Genomic DNA, 18,639 nt, shown 5'->3' with positions numbered 1-18,639 from the left:
GTGAATGTTCACATCCACATAGAACTTCATGACTCTGGATCCTTTTCATAGTGGCATGATTTCTTTTTAAAGAAAATCTGAGTAAGTTGGGAAGAATCAACAATGTTTTTGATACTGAAGCAATGCTGAGTTTAAAGTACACCACGTTTTCTGAAACCATATTATTTCATTATTTGGACCCAAATTGAGGCTATACTACTGAATTATTGCAGCTCAGTTACAATAAATATGTATTCAGCTCTGTCCTTGTAGAAGCTTCAGTGCTAAGTTGAAGAAGAATGAGGAATAGGAAAAGGAAGAGCAGAAGAAGGAAGAGGAAAAGAAAAAAAAAAGGAGGAGACAATAGTTGACAGTATGTAGTCTCTTATTTCAAAATGTTGACCCTTATAAGGGATTTAGACAAGAAATGTAGGTGTGCAAAGACAAAGCAAAATCTACATTTTGCCTTAAGGCAATTACCTCAAATGCCAAGTGGATGGAAGAAGGCAGAGTCTATGTTTATGACACACTATGAAAGTACATTCTCACTGTAGTCATTGGAGGGAAAGGCAAAAGTTTGGCTCAATGAAGGGGAAGACTAAAGATCATAGTGTAAGACCATGAGGTGGAAATGCAGACACACCGGAGGTTGGAGAGATTCACATTCAATTGAAAAAAAGAGGATCTGAGAAACTGAAAGTTAAAGTCAATGACCCCAATAAATAGAACAAACAAACACACAAGGCCATGGGACCCGTTCAGTGATGTTTATGAAGAGATGTTTGTATTGAACAGTGTTTTCTTTGTTTTGTTTTGTTTTTCAATTATATATATTTTTAATAAGCTTACATAGTAGTGGGTTTCTATATGACTTTTTCAGGCAAGTTTGGATCAATCCCACGTTTCCATCTTCCTAACTCCCTGTTTTCCTAGAGCCTTCAATCCCAGCACTGCCACCATCTGCATTCATGCTGATTCTTTTTGACTATCCTCCTTCCCGATTCCTTCTTCATAAAGCCTCTTCTATTCTGGCCCTTCGTAATATCGAAAATGGAATACACTGCTTTAAAAATTCATAGCTAGAATATAGGTAGGAGGGAGAACATACAGTGTTTGTTTTCTCAGAACTTGAATTCCTTCAATCAGTTTATATTTCTAGTTCTAGTTTCTTGCAAATGTCATAATTGCACACTTCTTGATTGCTAAGTAAAATTTCATTGCTGGCATGAAACATTTTCTTTGTTGGACATCAAGACTGGTTCATTGTCTTGTACTGTTGGTAGAGTCCCATGGAAATCTCTGTTGTAGGCACCTCTGAATGCCCAGAGTGATATGTCCTGGTCACGTGGCAATTCTGTTTATAGGTTTTTTAAATAGTTCCATGCCAATTTCCATAGTGCCTATATTAGTTTATATCCCCCACAGTGAGTACAGGCTTCTTCAACTTCACACTCTTACTAGCATTTTTAGACAGTTTGTTTTTTCTTGTTTCAGTTTGACTGGAGTAAAATAAAATTTTCAACTCAAATTATTTTTAATTTGCACTTTAATTTAGTTTATTTTAAATAAAGAAAGGAAGTAGCATGGACATCTAGGCAGCAACTGCATCGTTACCAAAGAACTAAAAAGCAGAACAGTTTCTGTGAATAACTGGAAAGGTAGACTAGGAAACAGAAACACACCAAAGATTGTCCTCGGCTATTGAAGTATATAATAGAAAATGGAATTTGAAAGAGAAGTGAAGATTGATGTGGAAATTTAAGACTGAAAGAGAGATAACAAAAAGTGCAGTAGAGGACATATGGGACATGTTATAAATAAAAAGGTTTAGCAAGCTTAAGAGACAGACAGAAAGAAAGCAAAATATCAACTCAAAGAAAATGTCTCTTCACAATCAACTAGCACTTCTCTATACCCCTTAGTAAGGCAGCAAAGCCATAACCTAGGGTTAAATGGTTGCCTGCCCATCAAAGGGAATCACATTCAGCCATCCCCTTTCCTTTCTTCTCTCTCCTTTTATTTTCTGAATGCAAGCCCATAAGGCATGAATGGCAGAGCCAATCCCTCAATTCAGACATATTCATCTTTCCCTGGCAAGATTTTTAAACCAAACATGGAAGGTTTCAATGGAAGTATAGAATAAAAAGCTAATCTCTATGGTATTTCATAAGCATGACACTCAGACTGTATTATGGCCATGAAAAACCTTTTCACAGAACAATGATTTGTTTGCTCCTGTGTCCCTTGTGATGTCACGAGACTGAATATCACAAGACTATTGCTTAGGAAACACATTTTTCAGCAGCTGTATGCTCTCAATATTCTATTTCAAGGTTACTAAGTAAGAATTTTTTCCTGGAATCTGGCTGAGTCTGACAAACATAATAGTTTAGCTAAGATATATTTGAATTTGTATATTTATTACAATTCATTTTTATTAACCTTACTTTAAAGTAAGTTATATTTATTAGACACTATATAAATTCATAGTGCTTAGTCTAGTGATGTTATTAGTATAAGGGTGTGGTGACAGGACTGAAAGGGAGGAAAAGGAGGCAGTGAAAAACAGACTAATGAGTTTTCTGAAAGCAACCACATATTCCAACAGAACCAAACTTATCAAGTTCATGTGTCACTGTAAAGGCAACATCAAAGTGCTGTGGAAGCAGTGGTCAGTTACTGTAGAAGTTTGGTTCTCCCAGTTAATTGTGAAGATGCTCAGACTTTTAGTGCCTTGCTCAACCATCATCAGAGAAGCTTCCTCCTGTAGCATATGGGAAAAATACAGATGCCCACAAGCAGACAATACGTATAGTGAAAGATACTGAAAACCCCACCTTAAACAAGATGTTTCCATCAAAATTTTCCCACCCAGTCTCATAGAATCCTGTGGAAAAGGAAGTGGAAAGCAGGTAAGACCCTTCCTTCTACCACAGGTCCTTTCTTTCTCTGCTTCTACTCAGAAAAGAGCAGGCCTCCCAGGGACATCAACCAAATATTATATAGCAGGCTAGAATAAGATTAGTCACATACCATCACATCGAGGCTAGACAAGGCAACCTAGTAAGAGGAACAGGGTCCCACAAATAGACAAAGGAGTCAAGAAAAGCCCCTACTCTCATTGACAGGATCCACATAAGAACAGAAAGCTATTTGGCCAAATTTTATATCCAAAGGACCCAGGCCAGACACCTATGTGCTCCCTGCTCTTTGCACCCTCCCCCCTTCCCCATGAGTTCCTGTCAGTTGATTCTGTGCTCCATATTCTCGAGTTTTTGTGGTGTCTCTGACCTCTATGATTCCTCTGGTCCTTCCTCCCCATAATCCAAAGGACTCCCCAAGCTGTGGCTAATAATTGGCTATGTGTATCTACATCTGCTCCTCTCAGTTGCTAGATGAAGTCTCCCTGTTTTCTTTGATGAAGATTCTGCTAGGCTCTGGTCCCAGAATACTTTGTAAGCAGGACAAACTACAGGTTGAAGGTTTTGTGGTGAGATTGGTGTCTCCGTCCCTCCACTTGAGGCCTTCCCTGGTTACTGAAGATGACCAGATGAGATTCCAGGCTCCCATTAATAAGCGTCTTTGTTAGGGTCACCCTCATAGATTCCATGGAATTTCCACTACAATAGCTTTCCACCTCACCCCCAATTCCACCCCCAATTCCTCCCAGAATACCACCTCTCTGATCCCTCCTGTTCCAACTCACACCTACCTCCATTCCACCCTCAGAATCAGAGAGCCTGGTGAGGAGATGGGAAACTGTGTCTGAGATATAATATATGAGAGAGGGATTTAAAATTAATTAATTAATTATAATGAAAAAGTACTTGATACACATGCATCTAAAATAAATAATTGAATTATGAAACCCTTTGCCTTCATAGCACTTTCTAAAATTAGAAGATTGGTGTTCCTCAGAAGGAGTTCCAAATACAAACCATAAGCAAGAGCCAAAGAGAGATGAATATATTTTTGCTGAGTGGGAGTCTTACATGCCTGATTGTGCAGGCACTGATGAGCTTCCATTCTGAATTGATACTCCTCCTCATCTTAGTTACTTTTCTGTTGCTACTATAAAATTTCTTGACAAAAGAAAAAAAATTAGGGAAGACTTGCTTTTAGGCTTACAGTTCCTGAGAGATTCCAGAGTCCATCATGGGAGGGAAGCCAGAGACCAGTCTAACAATCAGGAAGCAGGGAGCTCATATTTCATCCATACACAGAAAAGAGAGAGAGAGAGAAGAGGAAGTAAGGTTATACTATAAACACTCAAAGCCCATGTTCATTGATGGACTTACTCCAACATGGCTTCACATCCTAATGGTTTCACAGCCTTTCCAAACAGCACCACCAAGTGGTAATGAAGTGTGCAAACACAGAAGCCCCTGAGGGACACTTGTCACTCAAGCCCTAAGATTCGTGGTGGATATTTCAATAGCAGTTCTGCTCTTTACACACTTATGCCCAGTGGGACCAAATATCAGACAACCCTCATGGCATCTGCCCCACAGGACTACTTTTGAGGATTCAATAAATTGCACACGTAAAGCATATAGTGCCTGTGTGGGAATTGACACGTAGATCATTTTTGCCTAAGATTTATAATGATGGCAATGAAATTACTATAGATAACATGGAATTCACTGCTTTATTATATATTATGTAAGATGAAATGTGTGTTGTAGGTATAACTGTCATTCCTTCTCAACAACTGTCAGATAGCAATTTCAATCTCTTAAAAACCAAAGTGAAAAATAATTCCAAAGTGTGTGTGTGTGTGTGTGTGTGTGTGTGTGTGTGTGTGTGTGTGGCGCGGTAAGAACCAAAGGGGATGGGGGGATGGAGGACACAAAGTAAACCAAACAGTCTAAATACTTCAGGACCATTACATGTGTAACCTCACAAAGACTATATGGCAGCATGCACAGGGCCTACGTGGATGTGAACCAGGTGGGATCATAGAGCTGAAAGAAGTACACACATGCACACACGTAATCCCTAACCCAGAAGCTATCTCCAATTTATAACCACATGCAAATAAAAGTTTAAGGTTTTTTTCCAGAGGAGTCTCAGTGAGGATACATGCTCCTTTTAAGGGTAGGCTCTGTGTCCAGCAGTAGATGGACAACAGAAAATGAACTCAAAGCCATACTTGAAAATTCCTTTTCTCATAATGTTGTGTCAGGGCCTTTTCTATTTATTTACTTACTTATATCATTTTTCTCCTTGCAGTTTTTGATTATATATTAATTCCCACTTTGTATTTGCTTGGGATTCCTGAGTGTGGAAATAAGTGGGTCTCTGTATCTATTTCAGTTTCTTGTGACTTTGGGGGAGGCTCTTTTCCTTCTGTTTGTTTGTTTATCATATTTTATTTCATTTTATTTTAGACTATTTTCTAAGGAGAGAAAAAATTTGGAAAGATTCGATTGTGTGTGTGTGTGTTTGTGTGTGTGTGTGCGAGAGAGAGAGTGTGTGTGTGAGAGTGTGTGTGTGTGTGTGTGTTGTGTGTGTGTGTGTATGAAGGAACTGGAAGGAGCAGGGAAGGGGATCTTTAATTAATATATATTATATTAGAAATTAATTTCTATTTAAAAATAAATATTAAAATTAAGAAAAGAATTCTGGAAATAGGGAATATCACAAATATGTATACATGTCCTCTTGCACACACATTTAGTGGCATTTTAACAAAACTGTATGTTGACTCTGGAAGCCCAAATGTCTAATTACCATATAGTCTATTTGATTATAAATTATTCAGAGAGATGCCACCAATGAATAGAATTCTAACTTCAAGAAAATATATATCTAAGCGAGAAACATATATTCTTAATTAGTTGTATTATATATCATACTTATTTTAATAAAATACGTGCAAAAAGGTAATAGTCCTGCTTTTCCTGATCACGTTATTCTATGGTAGTCCACACTCATGGAATCTACTTTTTATGTGATATGTGAATAAAGATAAATTCAATCTAATGCATGAATTTATTGTAAGCTACCATTACTAAATTGATCTATTTTAATCATGGGAGAAAAAAAAATCCCTAAATTCTCACCCACTATTTCTTAGCAATTTTGCCTGACATACACTTCAGTGGGATCAGTCAATGTTGGTCCAATAATCGCTTTGATTTGCTGAAAAGTAAAATCCCTGATAACATAAGTAAAAGAATGTCTCTTTTACTTACATGAAAAAATTCTTAATATGCATCTGCCTAAGGAAGATATTTTGAGATATTGTGACATAAGCATCAAGTGGTCTTGTCGCAGATTATGTCGACAATATTTACAGAACACTAACTAACTCCAAGACATGTTCCTAGGAAATGGAGAGACAACTGTGAATGAAAGACTCAAACAAAATCCCTGTTTTTGTTTGAGGATGACAGTTTTAAGATGGTGTTTTACAATATGAGTTACAGATTGGATATGGCAGAAGAGGGCCTTAGGGGAATCCATTTGAAAGAGAGGGTCTCTGGTACTCCATCTTAGAGAGGAAGGCTTTTAGATAAAGACTTTATCCAGGCAGTGAGGGAGTAAAGAGTTAAGGCCAAGTTCCTATGAGAGGAACATGCTTGCCATGTTCACAGAACAATAAAGAAATGTTGTCAAGGTTCAGAACAGGAGTGACATAATCTGTCTGGAATTTCAAAATATGACTTTGTTACAGCTTGGAGAGCTGTGTTGAACCAAGACGTGTAATTACAAGGTAATTTATTCATGATGTAGTATAGATAAAAAGTGATAAGAATTATAAGAAGGTGGAGTCAAAGAAACATCTCACTATTCATGAAAAATAGTACCTATATTTTTGGTTGTGATCCTAGCCTTTAATGGCTAAGTTGCAGGCAGATAGATGGAACTAGAAAATATCATTCTGAAGATGGTAACCCAGACCCAAAAGGATATGTATGGCATATACTCACTGATATGTCTATATTAGCCATAAAGTACAAAATAGTCATGATATACTACATAGACCCAAAGAAGTTAAATAAGGAGGAAGAAGTTAAATAAGTATCCCCAAGAGAGGATACTTGAATCTTACTTAGAAGAAGGAACAAAATAGTCCTAGGGGACAGAGGGGAGGAGGAGGGGAATGGAAGTGCAGGATCAGTTGTGGGGAAAGACAGGAAAGAGGTCCAGGAGAATGAATGGAAAACTGCAGCTGCTAGGGTGGGAGTAAGGAGGTGAGGGAAATCTCTAGGAAGACTTAGAGACCATGGGTGGGAGAGGCTTCCTGAGTGAATGCAGGTAGCCTTAGAAGAAATGCTTAAACTGTGGGGCCATGAAATCTAAAGTGACTGACTCCTGGAACTAGGAAGGACCTGAAGTAGAGTGATAAGGACACCACAAAAACTTTCAACCCAAAATTTGTTCTGTCAAAAGAAATGTAGGGACAAAAAGACAGAGCAGAGACTGAAGTAATGGCCAAGCAATAACTGGTCCAAATCGACACTCATCTCAAAGGCAAGCACCAATCACTGACAATATTAATCCCTGACTCTTATGTTTGCAGAAAAGAACCTAGTATAATTGTCCTCTGAGAAGCTTTACCCAGAAGCTGACTGAAACATATGGAGATAACCTCAACCACACAGTGGATGGAGTGACTCTTAGGGTGGATCTGGGGGGAAGAACTAAAGGCCCTGAAGGTGATAAGAACCCTATAGGAAGGCCAAAAGAGTCAACTAAGCTGGACCTCTAGGAGCCATCAGAGACAGAGCAACCAATCAAAGAATATACATGGGCTGGACAGAGGCCTCCCTGCACATATGTAGCAGAAGTACAGACCAGTCTCCATGTGAGTCACCTAACAACTAGAGTGGGAGCTCTCCCTAAAGCTGTAGCCTGACTGTGGTATCTGTTCCCCAACAGGGCTGCCTTGCCTGGCCTTAGTGAGAGAGGATAAACCTAATCCTGTACAGACTCAGTGCACCAGGGAGTGTGTGTGGGGCTAATATGCAGGGGCCCCACCCACTCAGAGGCAATTGAAAAGGGGATGAAGGAGGCATGCTTTAAGAGAGAGCCAGGAGAAGGGTACATTTGGAATGTATATTAATCAATTAATTAGAGAGAGAGAGAGAACGGAAGGAAGGAAGGAAGGAAGGAAGGAAGGAAGGAAGGAAGGAAGGAAGGAAGGAAGGAAGGAAGGAAGGAAGGAAAGAAGGGGACCCCTAAGTGCTACAGGCTTGCAATTCTACCTATCTGGGCAGCTAAGCAGGAAGTTTAAAAGGTTGAGGCTGATAAGAGAAGTGGGGGACAAAGCAAGGGTGCATTTAATGGCATCATATAGCCTAATGTCTATCAAAATGTATTACCATAAGAAATACCAGAGATTAAAATTTCTCCATCATAAGTATTAAACTGGTCGTTAGAGATAAAATTATCAGAGTTGAAATCAATATTTTATGTACCTAAATCAATTCATTTTCTGTTGTGATAGAATAATGTAACGAAAACAACTTAAGAGACTCAACTGGTTTATTTTGTCTTACAACCCTAGAGGAATATAGTTCATCATAGGTGAAAAACACAGTGGTAGATATTTGAAGTTGACCAGTCAGGAATCAAAGTGATTAAGTTTCATAACAAGAATTGTGGGAGAGAAGGAGACCAGGAAGTTTGCCTGGGCTGTGAAACCCTAAATATGCCCCCACTCCTCAACTCTCAAGACTTTACTTCTAAAAGTTTCCAAAACTTTCCTAGAAGAACCACTATATTAGCTGGGTGGCGGGGGGGGGGGGGGGGCTGTGTGCTCAAACACATGAACCCGAAAAACCACAAAGTTCGCAAACTCCAGAAAGTTTGACTCAGTGTTAAGTGTACTGTAGGACCTAGGACTATGCATTTTTGGACAAGTTACCTCTGGACATTGTAAACCAATATCATTTTGTTATAATACAATAATGAAAAATCAAATTGTAAATACGGTTTGTGTGTTGCCTGATTTTTAGTAGGTACATCCTCTTTGGAGAAGGCTTTCCTTGCTCCTTTATTATATGTATGTGTTTCCAACCCCCTTAGACAAACTCAGCTAGGGTTTTCATCTGTCTTCCTTGAAATCACTTTCTCCATTGTATGACTTGTCCTGCACCATCTAATTCTGTTCACCTGCTCAAACAAATAAATTGACAACAGACTACCCTGGTAAGTCAATGAGTTTAAGATTACATTTACAGGAACAAAGGTAAGGGATACATTATAGGATAACCAGAGGCTTGCCCAAGCAACTAGTTCTCTTCCAAATCTCCCAAAAGTATGGTGAAGGTGAGAGAAAGTTGCATTACTGTAGTTTCTTTAACAGCTTTATGAGATATTTAAAATACATAGTTTCCATTACATAAATGAGATCACAATGTGTACATTTTGCTATGTCATGTATTAAATGAGTTGGTCTAAGAAAATCCCATGAATAAGACAAGACATATAGTCATGATTAGTGTCCCTTTTAAATAAACACAATGAGGCATTTGACCCAAAGTTATTTCCATTGACTAAAGCACCTGTCCTGTTTAGGAGCTCAATGGATATTTCTTTCAGCATGCTTTCAATTTTAAGAGTCCTCAATTTACTTTTTAAAAGAGCCATTTTTCCTTTCCACTTATATGGCAAATGGTTATTGATTTTGTTTGGACACATCCCTTTCAAAAATAGTACATTAATCCAGGATCTGATGTTCTGAGATTTAGCCTTGAAGCCAATTTTCCTTAAAAAAAAAAAAAACTTGGTAAGGAATTTAGTCATAACACCAAGAAATAAAAACAGATGGCCCCATAGTGATATAGTTTTGAACACAGTGTTTATCAATACATAAATGAATAAATGAATGAATAAATAAATAAATAGATAAATAAATAAATAAGTGGCAGGAAAGGATAGATTATTAAAAAAATTAAAAATGAAACAAAATGTTAGGCAAATGCAGTGTGGCTTTTGTTTCTTGGTACACAGTCACATATAATTTTGAATAAAATAACATAAGCACTACACAATGAGCATTCTTTTATGACATATCTTTTCCTAGTCAAATTTTGGCTAAGATTCTTTCTTATACTGGAGATTTACTTTAAGATAAGGCAATGTACTCTGATGAACCTGCAGCAGGTGCCTATTGGCTAAACCAGAGATGGTAATCTACTCACCTATGTGGTCCATCACACATTTAACACATCACCTGGCAATATCCACTGAAATAACCAGGCCAATTGATTGCAATGCAAACAAAATACCTCCAGCATACCATCACTGGAACTGTTTAAAAATGTCATGCAGATCTCTGAAAACATGAATATTTGTGTTTAATAACTACTATTAGAAGCTTATAACTTGAAGTTGAGAGAACTGATTCTGAATTTAGAGTAGAATTATATTGCTTATCAGTATACATTGAAACAATTAAAGATTAAAGCAAAGTGTCATATTTTTAATGCAGAAATAATAGAAAAAAATGGGGGGATAAATATCCCTTTGCAAGTGAATGACTTCATTTAGATGCTTTTGTGTATAGATATAAAAGGGCGTTAATATACATTTTGAAGCAATATGCCACAACTCTTCATGTCTAGATAGCTCTGCCAGCAATAACAAGCATAGCCTTCCTTTACGAAATTAAATGTTAGATTTTTCACACTTAGTCTTGCTTTGCATAACACACATCTTCTTTGCACAGGGCAAATGATCGAATGTTCACTGGTTTGTGTTTTCCTCCATGATAAGAAATTTCAGTATTTTACTTTCTCACCATAGAATGTGTTAAGTCAAGTCCAATTTATTGAAGAAACAGTACACAGAAAGAAGTTGAATTGAGTATATAAGCAAGGAAGGGATCCCAGATTGAATCAGAACAGAAATTAAACTTTGATTTGGTTCTACTGCTTTCACTAGAAAAAAAGAAAAAAGAAAAAAAGAAAAACTATTTTGAAAATGGTAGGGAGCAAGAGATTCCAACTTAATGAGAACTCACTAAGTCTTCATTTTATAACACATGGTTACTGACACCAAATACAAGTGTGAATAGGGAAGGTTCCAAATACTGTGCTAAATGTTGATGCAAGCTGTATGCAGCAGACAGAGCACAGCCTCTGCTCTCCAGGAATCAACACTTTTAGAAGAAAGTCTTAGAATTGGAAACAATCACCCATGGAAGGATTTACAGAGACAAAGTTTGGAGCTGAGACAAAAGAATGGACCATCTAGAGACTGCCATATCCAGGGATCCATCCCATAATTAGCCTCCAAACGATGACACCATTGCTTACACTAGCAAGCATTTGCTGAAAGGACCCTGATATAGCTGTCTCTAGTGAGACTAGGCCGGGGCCTAGCAAACACATAAGTGGATGCTCACAGTCAGCTATTGGATGGATCACAGGGCCCCCAATGGAGGAGCTAGAGAAAGTATCCAAGGAGCTAAAGAGATCTGCAACCCTGTAGGTGCAACAACATTATGAACTAACCAGTACCCTGGAGCTCTTGACTCTAGCTGCATATGTATCAAAAGATGGCCTAGTAGGCCATCACTGGAAAGAGAGGCCCATTGGACTTGCAAACTTTATATGCCCCAGTACAGGGTTACGCCAGGGCCAAAAAGTGGGAATGGGTGGGTAGGGGAGTCGGGGGGATGATATGGGGGACTTTTGGGATAGCATTGGAAATATGATTGAGGAAAATACGTAATAAAAAATAAAAAGAAGAAGAAAGTCTTGATGTCACAGAAAGAACAGAATGCTATAATGGAGGCATGCATAAAATATTAAATATCAAAATTAACTTGGAGCAAAAACAATCATGAAAGTCTTCAAATTCAGTCATTTCTTAAATTTCTTGACAAAGACTAAAAAAGATAAAGAGAACCCCAAGGATTGAGTTTTACCCACCCAATCTGTTATTTCTAATGTAGTTTGTTTTTCTGTGGCCTCCCCAGTGGGAGACATTGGAGAGCAAAGGGAAATTGATACACTTTGTAACACAAGCAAACTACCCAAATCTCCACATCAGATAAATCAAACCTATTCCGTCAAATCCTGGAGCCTCTACCCATGTAGCAATAGGCAATAAGCTATGTGATATTCAGACTATCATTAGGAGACGCTATAGTATCTGTAGGTAATCTACAATTGATTGCCTTAGCAAAAATCATTAGAGACATTTGCACCCAGCATCCTGAGTATCTCCCTTGCCCAATACATAATCTTTCCCTCAAGGACTTCCAGGTTTTATTGGAAGACATTAGACTATTTACCAGATCATAGATATCTTTCTCCTTTTGTTTACTGTACATATTATAGATATATACATGCAAGCATATATGTTTAAATAGTTTTGTTCCTTATTAAAAAGAATGTACCATATAAAGGACCCTCCTTATCAGTTTGAAGAACTCAGTTTACTTTGTTTTATCTTTATTATTTAGTCAAACTCAAGGTGGGTTCATAGGTCTCATCAACTCTACTGTAATTAGAAGGTAAACATTTCTGAGTCTCCCCTTCTGCCTCTTGCCTTTTTCTATAGTGTCTTTCTAGTCTGTAACATATCCCTTTAATTCTCTGATTTTTTTTAGTCAAAAATTGGTAGTGATTACTTTGTAGAAGTTAATACTCAAATTTTTGATGTTTAAAATATACTTGGTGAAGTGGTAGAAAACTTGCATATGCTATTTTTAATCTTTTTTATTAGATATTTGCTTTATTTACATTTTAAATTTTATCTTCTTCCCTAGTTTCCCCTCCGAAAATCCCCTACCCTCTCCCATTCCCTCTGCTCACCAACCAACCCACTCCCACTTTCTGACCCTGGCATTCCCTTATACTGGGGCATAGAGCCTTCACAGGACCAAAGGCCTTTCCTCCCATTAATGACAGACTAGGCCATTCTCTGCTACATATGCAGCTAGAGCCATGAGTCCCACCCTGTGTTTTCTTTGGTGGTTTAGACCCAGCAAGCTCTGAGGGTACTAGCTAGTTCATACTGTTGTTCCTCCCATGAGGCTGCAAACTCCTTCAGCTCCTTGGGTACTTTTAATCTTTAGTATAGCTCCTTGAAAGGATATCATTTTTCCTTTTTTACAAAGAAGAAAATAGAGACTTAGTAAATATGAGTCATGCTCAGAAAAGACAAAAAATGAAAATAAACCAATCCAATTCAGAACCAGAATTGCAATTTCTATCACTGTTGTTCTAAAGCTTTGGAATTCCTTGACATTAATATCGGGAATAATGTTATAATGAACATAGGAATAATACTTTAGTAAACAGAGAAATAATGCTATAGTGAACATAGGAATGCAGGGGTACCTTTAAATGTTTGAAGTATATAATTCCATTGGGCAGTATATATTCTTGAGAATATTAGGTTATATGATAGTTTCATTTTAAATATTTTAAGGATCCTATATACTGATTCTCATAACAAATTTCCATCACGAGTAAAACAAATTTTCATATGCTTCACAACTTTACTAACCACTATTGCCCCTTAACGTTTGATAACAATACAATGGATAAGAGATGATGTCTCATTGTTGATTTACCTTACAAAGCTCTGATGATCACACCACCAGTGGGCAAGCCAACATGAATGGAAGAAATCTCACACAGTCCCACCCTTCAATGAGAAGCTACAGGCATTAATGGCAACTGATAGAAAATCAGTCTTCTCCAGGAATGAGCAGCCAATAGGCTCTCCAATGACAAGTAGTTAGCCTTAAATGCACACACACACACACACACACACACACACACACACACACATACACACACTCATGCACGAATGCACACACACATATATGCATATGTGTGTGTGTGTGTGTGTGTATAACACAAAATGACACACACATACATATAATTGAAGAATAAGGTAACGAAGTTGAGAGGATGTGGGGGACACAAGAAGAATTGGAAGGGCAGAAGAAAGGAAAATAATGGAAAAAAGAGAAACTTCTTTTTTTTAACATTTTATTTATTCACATTTCAAATGTTATCCCCTTTCCAGATTTCTCCCCTGGAAACCTCCTATCCCACTACCCCCCTGCTTCTATGAGGGTGTTTCCCCATGCACTCACCCACCCACTTGCACCTCAACTGCCTTGGAACCCCCCTATAGTGGTGCATTGAGTCTTTACAGGAACAAGAGCCTCTCTTCCCATTGATGCCAGACCAGGCCATCCTCTGCTACATATGTGGCTGGAGCCATGGGTCCCTCAATGTGTATTCTGTGGCTGGTGGTTGAGTCCCTTGGTGCTCTGGGGATGGGTTAATTGATAATGTTGTTCTTCTGATGGGGTTGCAAACCCTTTCAGTTCCTTTAGTCCTTTCTCTAATTTCTCCACTAGGGTCCCTATGTTCAGTCCAATGGATGGCTACAAGCATCCACCTCTGTATTTGTCAGGCTCTTGCAGAGCCTCTCAATTTACGTATAAATTTTTCATGAAAAAAAAAACCTTTAAAATAAAAAGAAATTGATGGAGAACAGTTTTTATTAAAATTAAAAGTAAATAAATATAATAAAAAGAAAATAGATTTACAGAAGCAGAGCAGGGAGTAGAATTTACTAAAAGCCAAGAAAAGGGCATTATGTACCTATTTCCTCTTACTTGAAACATTACCCACCAGAAGGAGGAAATAGGCTTGTAAAACTCAGGAATTGAAATGATGAGGTTTACAGTGCTCCTTCTCAAGTTTAGATAAGCAGTAACAGTTGCTCAGAAAGATGAAAAGAAAAAGAAAATCCCTCAAATTTCCACAGAGCTGTCTCCAACACCAGCTTTCTTCATGCAGAGAGGATTTTCAGTGAAAATCTGCCTGAGTCATTCCTCTTTCTGTAACCCTTCCCAAAAACCTTGTGAGTAACCCTTTCCCCACACCCTTACATCCCTGTAAGTACCCCTGCCCCCACACCCCTGCAAGTAACCCTTTCCCCACATTCCAGTAAGTATCCCCTGCACACTCCCTGCCTCACTCTTTTAAACTTGCTTGAGTAGAACTGTTTCTTTAGCCTTCTGGTGAGCTATGTGGCAGTTGTTCCTATCTCTCCAAGAGAAGTCATACAGCAAAGAAGGAAACTTGGTGGTATGGCTTTGAATTACAAAGGTTTGAAGTTTTGATTGTACAAGATAAACTCTTCAATAAATCCTGGAGCGCTGCAGTATAACCCATACTTAAGACTAATTTCAGACTTAAATTGCTTTGTATGGCAGAACATATGAATGAGAGTCATGAGTCGACTGTTTCATTTCTTTTTCTGTACTTTTTAATAAATTTGTTATTTTCTAGGTCTGTCTAATTCCATTATGCATTCCATTATATTCCTAGTAAACAGGCCCAGAACTTAAAAGAAGGCCAGGATTGTTGTACAGGTTATGTGCACGTCTATATCATAAGTTTAGGAAGATAACTCATTTCTGTACATTTATCTTCAAACTCACACATGCACACACAGAGACATCCATGCTCATACACATACTCACACAAACACTCATACAGACATGCATACACAGGTGCACACACACACACATGAATTCACATGTATAGACACATAAATATTTTAATATAACTCACCTACAAGGTATTTTAAAAATATTAATAGCAAACTTTGTTTTGGTTTTTATAATTTAAAAAATAAAATAACGATGCCCAATTGTACTCCATGTTTTGAAACATTTTTACTATTTAGAAAATAGCCCTCTTTTAACCTTACTGAATAACTCTAGAGTTGCATGTTAAGCCAAGGCTTCCAAGTGTCCTTCTTGACAGGTGATAAATGATGTCCTCACATGTAACTGAGGATAACGAGACAAACCATCTGCTTCAATGTCCAGGTTCAAGTGAGAGGAAACAGAAAGCCAGATTGTCGTGACAAAACAAACTTATTTAGAAATGTGCTTATAAGCCTATACCAGGCTTGTCTTGGCTATAGCTCCAGAGTTACATGTATCTCAGGAGGCCTATGAACATGGTCCAAGACATTTATTTATAGAGGACATCATACCACCACAGACACCCCTGGCCTAACAAGTCTTCAGACATGTTCTCAAGATCTCAAGTTTCATGTTTATATGCATTTCATTTGTTTATTTATACGTGTGTGTGTGTGTGTGTGTCTGTGTATCTGTGTGTGTGTGTGTCCATGTGTGCTACATTATGCCTGAGGAAAGCAGAGAGCAACTTCTGAAAGTCAGTTTTCTCCTTCTATGTTTCTGTGGCTGCTAAGAATACCCGGAGAGTCGGGCTTAGAGACACAGCATGCTATCTTATTGGCTACACATCCACTTTCAAAGTTCTAGTCGTATGCAATAAGAAATCAAAGAACACATAATAGAATAGACCTAAAAAATTAATGACTTTATTATAAATTCTAGGTATAATGATTCCCTTCTCCCCCTGCTGCAGCCTGTCTCTTTATTTCTTTATCTTTTCCTTTTTGAGAGAATAAAAGGAATTCAGGATTAGCAAAACAACGTTTTGACAACATTTGTGAAATTTTAAGTAAATTCTGAAAACAATCGCATACAATCTCTTTCATCCCTCCGATCCCTACTAAGGTGAGGATAAAACAGGGTGAAACAGGGAGACTAAAATAAATGTTAAATAATTATTTCTGCAATGGATTCTAAAAGTGTACAGAGAGAACTGTGGAAGTCAATGAGTCTGTCTTACCAACACACTGAAAAGTCAAACTGAACTGTGCTCTTCAACCACCAAATAGCAGTTCTTTCAGAACTGCAAATAGCAAAATGAAAACAGAGGGTAGGAAATGCCATTACATTGCAAGGGCTGGCACTGTTTTTGTTTGTTTGTATTTGGATAGGGTCTGCCCTAGCAAGCCTTTAATTTGTGTAAATATACACATTAGATTCAGAAAGCATTAATTACTATATAGTCAATAGTCTTGCAGATGCCTTAGTCCAACATTCTGGAATCCACATATAAAACACTAGTTGGAAAGAACCCAGATGGGAAATCCTAGAGGCAGGAAAATCATTGAGGATGCAGTCCTCTTTACTAGAGAGTGACAGGACCCTTAGAATCAGAAATGACAAACCAAGAAGTCTAACCACAAGCAAATAAATACAGGATTTACAAACATATGGTACATGCCTTTCCTTTTTTCTATTAGGTTTGTTCTTTGACCATTTAATACATGTAATATAATGCTTCCTGATTAACAGTGTCTACCAACCTTTGTTTGTTTTTCACAATCTAATCCCTGTCAGCCTCACCCCTCCCTATCAATTTCCTTCCTGGATTTACAAATTTTGATCAGACTTTGTGACCCATTTAGTTTAACTAGGGCCACCTGTGTAACCGTTGGACTGGAAATGTTTATTAAAATTTGGTGAATTTATTGATGACCTGACAACTAAAGCAGATGGGTATTCCTTTCCCAAATACATACATAAGAAGAAGTTTCTCTTTGAGGGTCTCCTGACTCCATCCATTCATAACCACAGAGGCACTTCTTCTTGTGCAAATCTAGTATATTTATCCATAGCTGTTATTATTTCTTTATTGCAATAGTTATATCCTAGACAGAAGATGGTATTTTGCAGGGCTTCTATCTTGCAGTTATAGTCCCTGTATCTTCTCATCTGTGATGTTCCCCTAGCTTTAGAAGACATCGTAGAAATGGTTTTAGGTTTGAGTATTCATGTGTCACTTATTCTTAGCATCATGTGAAGCTATGGGTCTCCATATTTACCACCATTCATTGGAACAATAGGCTAGTTTGAAAAAGGCTGAAAGTAGTATTTGCCTGCAGGTATAAGCCTAAATTTTTAAAGAGCAGTTTGAGTCTGTGTCAATTTAGATAAAGGATGATATGAGATTGCCTCTAGGATCTATAACTTGCCCCTGCTGGAGTATTTTTATTTTCTTTTATTTTTTTTAAGATTACAATTACAGGGCTGGAGAGATGGCTCAGTGGTTAAGAGCACCAACTGCTCTTCCAGAGGTCCTGAGTTCAATCCCAGCAACCACAAGGTGGCTCACAACCGTATGTAATGGGATCTGACGGCCTCTTCTGGGGTGTCTGAAGACAACTAGAGTGTACTCATCATATATATTAAATAAATAAATAAATAAATTTTAAAAAGATTATAATTGCACCATTCATCCTTGATCTTTCCCTTTAAACCCTTCAATATAACCCTTCTTGCTCTCTTTCAAATCCACCACCTATTAATTTTGATTAATTGTTGTTATATGCATATATGTATAGGTTTAGGCTTTTAAAACTACATTTATACTATATATAATGGATTCTTTATTATGAATCAATCAAAGAGTGGTTTGTTGCCCCCATAACAGTAGTATCATGATCGCACAAGTGGATTCACCTTGCTTGGCAAGTTTGTCTTACTGTTCTTGGGTTCACAGGTAGATAAGAACATTGGTGTCTTTCTCCCTCAGTAGCCTACATAACACCTTTGGGACCTTGAAAGTTAGTTATCAGGGAGGAAGCTTTTTAGTCAGCTTCAACTTGATTTCCCTATATCATGAAAGTTAGATGTATGGTATTTTCATCAATAGCATCTTATCATCCAGTTATGATTGGGGAACCAAGAAGAATGTTAAGAACCAGTATTGTTTTGGGCACCTCTGAAACCTCTCTGACCAACAACTCAAAGAGATACCACAGCTCTGGCACTGATAG

The sequence above is a fragment of the Mus caroli genome, unplaced genomic scaffold (assembly GCF_978045245.1).
Source record: "Mus caroli unplaced genomic scaffold, Mus_caroli_1 scaffold_6, whole genome shotgun sequence".
NCBI lineage: Eukaryota > Metazoa > Chordata > Mammalia > Rodentia > Muridae > Mus > Mus caroli.
The sequence above is the reverse complement of the archived record's forward strand: the minus strand, read 5'-3'. Positions refer to the sequence as shown.